Genomic DNA, 8926 nt, shown 5'->3' with positions numbered 1-8926 from the left:
GGATGGAAATGACCCTCCCACCCCCTCCTCCCTGTCACCATTTTCCCTTTTGCCCTTTTTTCTTACCTTTCTTCCCCTTCTCCCTCCTCTTTCTCCCCTTCCCTGCACTCATTCTAGGGCTTGCATTTTCCCTCTCTTTTCCTCACTCTCTCTCTCTCTGTCCCCCTTCTCCCTGCCTCCTTCTCCTCCTCTATCGATCGGTCTCCCCGGCTCTAGCCAACACGGAGGCTTTGGACGGTGCTCACAGTCTTGCTTTAAATTTATTGCCCAGTAAAGGAGGCGGCAGCTGGAAGTCTCCGTGCCCCACCCCCACCCTCCATGTCTCCTCATCCCCACAAAAGCCAATCTAGACACGAATGTCGCCCATCAAATGCACCAATATGGGGTTATTTATAGGCTACCCCCTTCCAAGAAAGGCGAGTGTTTTTCCTTCTCTCTTTTCTCTTTGAGCTTTCACATCTCAGGAGCAAGGGATTCAATATTTGAAAGCTGCACAATGAGGTTCCCATCCCTCAGATTCTAGGGTAGGGGGCGCAGAAGTGTCTTGATTGGAAATGAATTAATTAGAAGTGAGGCCCTTCAAGTCTCCGAGTTGGGTTATTTATAGTGTTCGGTTAATTTTGATAATTAACACTGGGGAGGAAAAGCGAGTTCCGGGCGAGGCAGTGCCGGCCAACAGAGACACGCTTCCCGCCCCTTCGGCTACCCCTCCCCACTCTGCTCTATTTGGACTCTGTCAAAAGAGACTAGTCCCTGCCACGGAATCCCTGGCTTTTCTAAAAGTAGAACGAAGGAGGTAAGGCCAAAGGCCTAGGGGATGCTTGGGTGAATTTCTATTTCTGAGAAGTGGGGAACTCAGACTGGGGGATGGTCTGGGGTCAGCTCTCCCATTCACCCAGCATCAGGCCAGCACCCCTCCCCCTTCCCGGCCACATTTCCTTCCTGGAGCAGCAGGTGCCAGGCTGCTGGTCTGGGCTGCATGCTACGCGGTAGCCCACGGAACCACGGGAGGGTGGGAAGGCTGCACACCTGAGGTTTGGGCATAGACGCCCGTTCTACCAAAGCTGCGGGGGAGAGAGAGGCCTGCAGACAAGGGTGATGGGAACCAGAGACAGCCAGAGACAGTCAGACACCAGGTTTGGGAGGAGAGAGCGGGTGGATGGGGAGAGATTCTCAGAGAAGCAGGAAGTTTTGACTTGGATCCTGCAGCCTGCCCCCAGGGCAGGACGGGCATTTCAAGGAGAGAGAGCGATCCCTCACCACAAAGAAAAGGGGCCTTCAGAACGCCCCCAGCTCCGTCTCAATCCTGCTTGCTCCCCCATCCCTTATGCTGCCCCAAACTGACGGCTCAGCGTTTCCACACGCACCGCCTCCTTCCGTGCTCCTGCACCCTCACTCAGAGGGCCCCTTTGCTCAGAATGTCCTCCCCTCCCTGCTCTGGTGACATCAAGGCCCAGTGCACACGTGACCTCCCCTGGGAGCCTTGCTGAGTTGGTGGTTCCCCCTCCTCCTGCTCTCCTAACTTTGGTGGAATTCACCCTGGGAGCTGGTGGTAAATATGGGACTCGAAAGACCTGGGGATGGACTCTTAAGGGCCCTGTGAGCCCTTCCCCGCAGGTGCCGGCAACTGCTTCCCTGCCTGGGAGCCGGGCAGCGGGCTCTAGGCTGCCCCCCCAACACCACGGTGGTTTACCAGGAAGGGATCACTTTTCTTCCCAGGATAAAGACCAACTCAACACCCTCCCACCTCCAGTGGGGGGCAGGTGGGACCACCCAGCACAGGTACAGGAAGTGGTGAGAGGCCTCTGTCCCTCCTGCAGTGTTCTCCACCCCTGAAGCACAGAGGCCATCCGGAACATGGAGAGGAATTTCAAATGCAACCATCCTCCCTTATGCTCTCGGAGGGAAGCTCTGCTCAGGGCTTGCCAAGGACTGGGGCCAGACCGGAAATGGGATCAGATCAGTGACCAAGGGCCGTGGGCTCCCGTTCCTGCAGCCTGTGCCAGCTCCCCCGCCCTTCCCTCCTCCCCCTGCGGATGTTCTCAGGTGTCTCAGCCGAATCCCTTCCTCTGCGGGTCCCCCCCTTCTCTCCCAGCTTCTGATCCCTGACAGGAGAAGGAAGAGAGAGAGAGGGGAGAGTCCTCATTCTCCTGATGGCTTCTCCCTGCTCTCCATCTTCATAATAAGACATGCTATGTCCCTGGCTCACCCCCCTGCCCATCGCCTTCCCCCCACTGCCTGCCCAGCCGTTTCGTTGTTTCACTGGCATCCGAAGTCCTCCTCCGGGAAGCCGCTGAGGCTGCCCAGCTGCCCTCTCACGTGCAGCCCTAGTTCTTTTCGTCTCCATCTCCAGCCATAGGTACACTGGGCGACTCCTGGGTTTGCTTCTAGGTTGTTCTGGGAGGTACTTATCCATCTGTCATTTTCCATCTTAAATTCTTTGTGCAGACCCCAGCCCTTCTTGAGGATAGCAACCTGTTCCCGCCCCAGACTGGGGGCTCCCCAGTAGTTAGGGTTTGTGGAAATGGAACTCCCTCTGCCCCTCACCCCACCCCCGCCCCAGGGTGCAGACCTGCTGGCCCACCCACCTGCCTCTGTTTTTGCTCTGTCTCCAGTGCCCAAGGCCTCTGGGCTCCTGGTGCCCTCTGTGGCCAGGGCCTCTGGGCACGTGGCCGTTCCAGGCCAGGCCCCTGACCCCAGGCCACCGCAGGCCAACCCTCAAACATCTCTGAGAGTTTTCCCCCACTTTTCGGCCCAGGGGTCTTCGGGGAGCTGCTTTCTCGTTTTCAGCTGCCTCTGAATGGAGAGCCCATTTTTAATTAAAGTGGAAAAAGAGCTGAAAATCTGTTCGCATTTAATCATCTTGACGACCTTTTTGCTTAAGAGTTTCCAGCTGAGGGGGGTATGCTGCGAGGGGGATATTGAATGGGGGGTGTAGGCCTTTCCTGAGAGTGGGCCTGGGCTGGGAAGGAGGAGGGAGAGCCTCTTACAGGGATGAATAATGGAATAGGAGTGGGCGTGGCCGGGACTCTGAGTGCCAACTCAGCGCTTTCCTCTGCCGGCTCTTCCAGGAGGTGCCCCGCCCGCCCCTGCCTCCCCTCCCCAGGGCTCCCTGTGGGCTGGGCCGCACAAGAACCCGGCCTCAGACTCCACAGGGTGCGGGAGCAGGGGCAGCCTGGGAGGGACAGCTTTCTTCATGTCACAGGTGGGAACAGGCCTGGAGAGGCACAGTGAGTGGTCGCAGGTTCCACAGGGGGGCTGGGGCGACGCTGAGGTGAGAGCGCTATCTCCCACCTACCGGCCCAGGGCCTTCTCCACTACACCGTGCTGCAGCTGCTTCAACTGCGCCCATTAATTCCCTCCTTTGCCGCGGACCCACTTGGAGCCTTTCCTGGGCGTCTCTGGGTCTCGCTTTCCCCGATGGCAGATGGCCTCTGGGGGGGTTGCTTCCACTTCTAACTGAGTCCCAGCCTAGAGCAAGTAACTGGAAACTGGCTTGTGCTCCTGCCTCAGGTGCGAAACACTCCTGTTTGATTGGGGAACCCCTTAGACTAGGAGGTCCTCACGGCCCTGGGCCATCTTCCCTCTCCCCGGCCCCTGAGATGATAGGAGAGGATGGCGGCCCCTCTCCACATCCTAGACATGCTCCTGGGGGACAGGAGGCTGCAGCCTAGAGACCGTGTCCTCTCCTCAGAGTGGAGGGACTTCCAGGGCGAGGGCTCTATCTCCCCGTCAGACTGGGGTCTCCTCAGTCAGCAGGTGGAGTGGGTGGGACTGAGAGAGTCAGTGCGAGAAGAGCTAGCGGCCCAGGCCTTCTGCTCTTAACTGTTCAGCTCTGTCTCAGGGGTCCCCCAGCCCAGCGGACCGGGCTGTGGGTTGGGTGGGGTTGGGAAGGGATCCTCCTCTGCAGCTCCTCTCCCTTCCCTCTCGGGGGTCTTCTCTTGACTGCGAGACTTAACAGACTGTGCATCTATGCCCTTTACCCTCCTCTGCTGGAAACCAACCCAGACAATCGAACTTGACCCCACTTCCCAGACGCGCCAGAGTGCAGATAAGCTGGGGCCTGGGATGTCTCCTCCCCCAGCAATTCCCGTGGGAATTGTGCCGGAGCCCAAGGCCTGTCACAGCTCTGGCTCTTATCAGCAGCAGGAAGGCCCCCCGAGCCTGGCTCTCCAGTGCTGAAATGTCATCTCACCCCTCATCCGGTCTCCAGCCTGCAGGCCAGATGCCACCATCAGCAGCGGCAGCAAATAGAACGAGCATAATTGACATCTGCCCAGCTCCCGTGACACACACACACTCAAGACCTCTGATTCCTCACAGTAACTCTGAGACTGGAATCTTATGCCGATTTTACAGATGAAGGAAACTGAGGCTCAGAGCAGGGGAAGGAACTGGTCCAAGGCCACACAGCGAATAAATGGTAGGCCTGGGCCTTCTGATGCCTCATCCTCTCACCTTCATGCTCTGCCAGCAGGGTGTAGCCCTACGCAGGTTTTCTTTAAAATGTCTTAACTGTCCTTGGATGCAGGATAAAAAGTGAGAGGGGGCTTCCCTGGTGGCGCAGTGGTTGAGAGTCCGCCTGCCGATGCAGGGGACACGGGTTCGTGCCCCGGTCCGGGAAGATCCCACATGCCGCGGAGCGGCTGGGCCCGTGAACCATGGCTGCTGAGCCTGCGCGTCCGGAGCCTGTGCTCCGCGACAGGAGAGGCCACGACAGTGAGAGGCCTGCGTACTGCAAAAAAAAAAAAAAAAAAGTGAGAGGGATGATTGAATCCTTCAGAACTACAGGGCAACTCTGCAATCCTTCAGGGCTGTGAAGGATCAAAGTGGAGGGTCCAGAGGAATTTCCTAAAGGCTGGGTACTTGAGGGGAAATGTGCCACGGAGGTGAAGGAAGAGGCTGCAGAGAGGGGAGGCCCCCAAGTCAGCAGGGAAGGTGGCTGCCCTGAGGCACGGGGTACCCAAACTCTCCCCCAGGCCCTTACCACAAAGCCTGGGACTCTCTCCATTCAGGCACTTGGGTATAGCATTGCCTTCTCTGGGCACCTGTCCTCCAAGACACAAAGTCTGGGGAAATTAAGTCCCTACTGCCTGGACTTTCCTGGTGGCGCAGTGGTTAAGAATCCGCCTGCCAATGCAGGGGACAGGCGTTCGATCCCTGGTCTGGGAAGATCCCACATGTTGCAGAGCAACTAATCCCGTGTGCCACAACTACTGAGCCTGTGCTCTAGAGCCCGCGAGCCACAACTACTGAAGCCCGTGCACCTAGAGCTCGTGCTCCACAACAAGAGAAGCCACCGCAATGAGAAGCCTGCGCACCGCAACTAAGAGTAGCCCCTGTACACCACAACTAGAGAAAGCCCGTGCGCAGCAACGAAGACCCAACACAGCTAAAAAAAAAAAAAAAAGTCCCTACTGCCTATGTTTGATGAATCTTTTGACAAGAGGTATGGGTACAGACCAGGACATGTGGGAGGGAGGGTGGCCTTTGAAGGAAAGACTGCAGATGGGAAAATGGAAGACTTTGACCAACTCTACAGTTATCTTGAAGGAAGAGAGAAGGCAACTCTCATGGGGGCATAACCCACAGAAGGGCTCAGAGGTGAGAGAAGCTGAGTAATGTGCATCAGATGGGGCCCCTTGAAGGACAGGGTGGAGGCAGGAAGGGAGTACCAGCCTCTGAGGCTGGAGCAGACAGTGGGGGAGGGCACCGTGGAACTGGCCCACTTTGATGCTCCAGTTAATCTAACTGGTCTCCAAAATTGATTAATTCCTCTCACTCCTCTCACTACTGATGCAGTTCTAGAATCCAACTGGGCTGACCCCAAACCAGTCCCCAGCCCCGACCCTGCTCCCTTACTGGCCAGGTCTCCCTTGCAGCCCAGAAGGAGTCAGCTTAGAGGTAATCACCGCATCACGCTTCAAAGCCACTGAGCTAGCTCTTAATGGGGGCAGGCGGGTTTCACTTCCCTTGCCTGGCCGCCTGCCTGGGGCAGATGGGATGCAGCTGGGGGAGGCCTGGCACCTCCTTTTCCCCCTCGCCCTCAGGAATTGTTCTCTTCTTGTCCATCTCCCTTCACTGCTTCTCTGGTTGGACACTGGAACTGAGGGATAGGGGAGGTGATTTTCCCAAAGCAGGAAAAGTGCGTGCTCGCTAGAAGAGCTTGGAAATCACGTCTTCAATCAAAAGACGGAGATCATCCCCTGGCTTGCCTCAGCCCATCCTACCCCGGCCAAAACCCAGATTCTGTGAATGTGTGTCAGGAGGGGGTATCTGAGCAGTTGTACGGAAGGGCCGAGTGCAGCCCCTCTGAGATGAAGGTTCTATCTCCCGAACTCACTGGAGTGAAGGCTGGAGGGGCTGCGTTGGAGGGGAGGAGTGGCTGGGACATGGGAGATTAACATTGAGACGTGTGGCTTTGGAGGGCCACTTATGGCACCACTGCCTCCTTCTGGGGGTCCTTGAGCCGGTGGCTTAACCTCTTCAAGCTTTAGTCTCTTCATCTGTTTATGGTGAACCCAGCACCTCCTTCATGAGATTGCAGTGGGGATTAAGGGAGATAATTGTGTGGATCTCCTGGCTCACAGGACATCTCAATAAATGTGAGTTCTCATTGTCTGCACCCACATTTCTGCTTGGAAGTAAGTTGGGGCTGCAGGCTGGCTCCCCAGGGGCTGCTGGCCAGAGGCACAGGGAGCTGTGAGCAATGTCCTGCAGGTGCCCGAGGTGAGGGGTCCCAGTGGAAAGGAAGGACTGGGAGTGTGTGTTAAGAGCTTGCCTTCCCGGAGGGGCAGGGAGATGGAGGGATGGTGAGATGAAGAGGGGAGGGGCAAACCCCTCCCACTTCAATTCCTGAAGATACAGTCTGACCCACCACTACCACTCCCAGCTTCATGTAGATCTGCACTGAGATTCTCCACCTTCTCATCTTAGGGTCCCTCTTAGGTCCAGGAGGACTTGGTGTGTGTGTGGTGGGGGGGAGGGGCCCTTTATACAGGCAGTTCTGTTACGGGAGATGGTTCTGGGGAACCCTCCAATGAAAACTGCTGCCCCCTTGGTGCTGCCTGGCTGGTCCTGCTTGCTGGCCAGCTCCTCAAAGCCCTCTCCCCATGCCCCCTCCCACAGTGTGGCTGCAAGTGCTGAGGACTAAGGGAAAGGGAGCTGGGTCGGAGAGAAAGTTTTGAAGGATACTCATGTCTGTGGCCAGGAATCATGACAATTAGGGAGTTAGGGTCAGGCAGGCAGTGGCGTCACAGAGCCTCCAGTAATGTTCCAAGGAAGAGGGATGGACCCGAGTATTCAGCGCTCATTAGGAACAGGAATCCCTGCTGCTTGTGGTGCAGATGTCAAAAGGTAAGTGGTGGCGGCCATGGCCCTGGCACCTGTGGTGGTGATGGTGATGGTGGTGATGATGGTGTGGTAATCGTGATAGTGATGGGGATGATTGGGGGAGCAATAGTGATGGCAGTGGTAGCTGTGGTGCTTCTTGTAGTGATGCTGGTGTTGTGGTGATGGTGGTCATGGTGGTGCTGGTTCTGGTATAGGTGGCTGTGATGGTGACGATGGTGGAGATTGTGATGGTGGTGGTCCCAGCAAAGGAGCACTCTGATCACAGCCATGCCATCTATCTAATGGCACATTATAAAATAATCCTTCATATCAAATCACTAACACGCTAGAACATCAGCTCCATAAAGGCAGCTGCTGTTGTTCACTGCTGTATCCCCAGTGCCTAGAACAGGGTGTGGCCTATAGTAGGTGCTCAATAAATACATGTTGAATGAAGGGGATTGAGTCTCTTCTTTGATGAACTTTATTTGCCGTTCAAGATAGAAGTTTTTTTTTAATTCCCATTTTATAGATGAGGAAACTGAGGCTGAGAAAGATGACGTAACCTCAGACCATGCAGGAGTAATTGATGTGGGGGTGGAGTGGGGTGGGAGGTGTAGGAATTTGTGGCCAGGCCTGTCTGACTCTCAGTTCAGTGCTCTTTTCTCTGTACAATTCACAGCTGCCTCCCCACCAGCACTCAGCATTACATCGTGGTCTTGTGCTGGGGCTTAATCATAGAAATACTGTAATAATAATAGTAACAATTGCTGTTTGTAATTGTTGGAGTAAGGCTTAAATGATCAAGACCACGGAAATTATTAATAACCCAGGCCCAGCCATGGTGGCGTGGGTCATATTAAATTGTGTTGAGCTGCATAACCTTAGCAATAATAGTAACCGGGATCATAAATTAATAACAAAGAGTATTTAAATTAATGCCATACTGTCGATACCCTTGGTAGTAAGCAGCTCAACACTGCTTTTAGTACTAATGTTGCCCCTTCCTGCCTTCCATGAATTCAGCTGAGAGGAAAGGCAGGGCTCTAAAAGCTGCAGGAGGAGACAGCTTAGAGGCAATCCCTGTCTGGGAGGAGGGAATCCTCAGGGATTTCTGAAGAGGGGCTAGCTGCCTGGCCTCTTATGCCCAGTCAAGGAGGTGGCTAATTCACGCTCATGATCAAGGCCACAGTGATGTCTACCTGTCCTTTCTGGGATATCCACTGGACTTTGTTGGTTACACAGGAAAGAAATTCACAGGGCAGACAGAGTTTTTCCCCCATGAATGGATGAATTAGCTCAGCTGATCTGGGAAATCACCTACCAGCAGTAAGCTCTTCACAAGTGTCTTAATCTCCCTCTTCTTCCCGTAAGGTGGGAGGGTATCTACAGTTACACCCTCAGTTTATCTTCAGTTCGAAACTGAGGTCCACACCTGGCCAAGATCAGGGTGAGGGGATGGGCTTTGTAGACTTGCCCCCCACCCCCCACCCCAAAGCTCTGTGCTCCAAGGCTTTCCTGTCTGGGAAAGGGTGGGGACAGGCAGGCAGCGAGCATCAAGGTGGAGGTGGAAAAGCTTCCCACCGAAAGACTG

Source organism: Aethalodelphis obliquidens, unplaced genomic scaffold (assembly GCF_003676395.1).
Source record: "Aethalodelphis obliquidens isolate GAN/ISIS:26980383/991018 unplaced genomic scaffold, ASM367639v1 scaffold89, whole genome shotgun sequence".
Taxonomy (NCBI): Eukaryota; Metazoa; Chordata; class Mammalia; order Artiodactyla; family Delphinidae; genus Aethalodelphis; species Aethalodelphis obliquidens.
The sequence above is the reverse complement of the archived record's forward strand: the minus strand, read 5'-3'. Positions refer to the sequence as shown.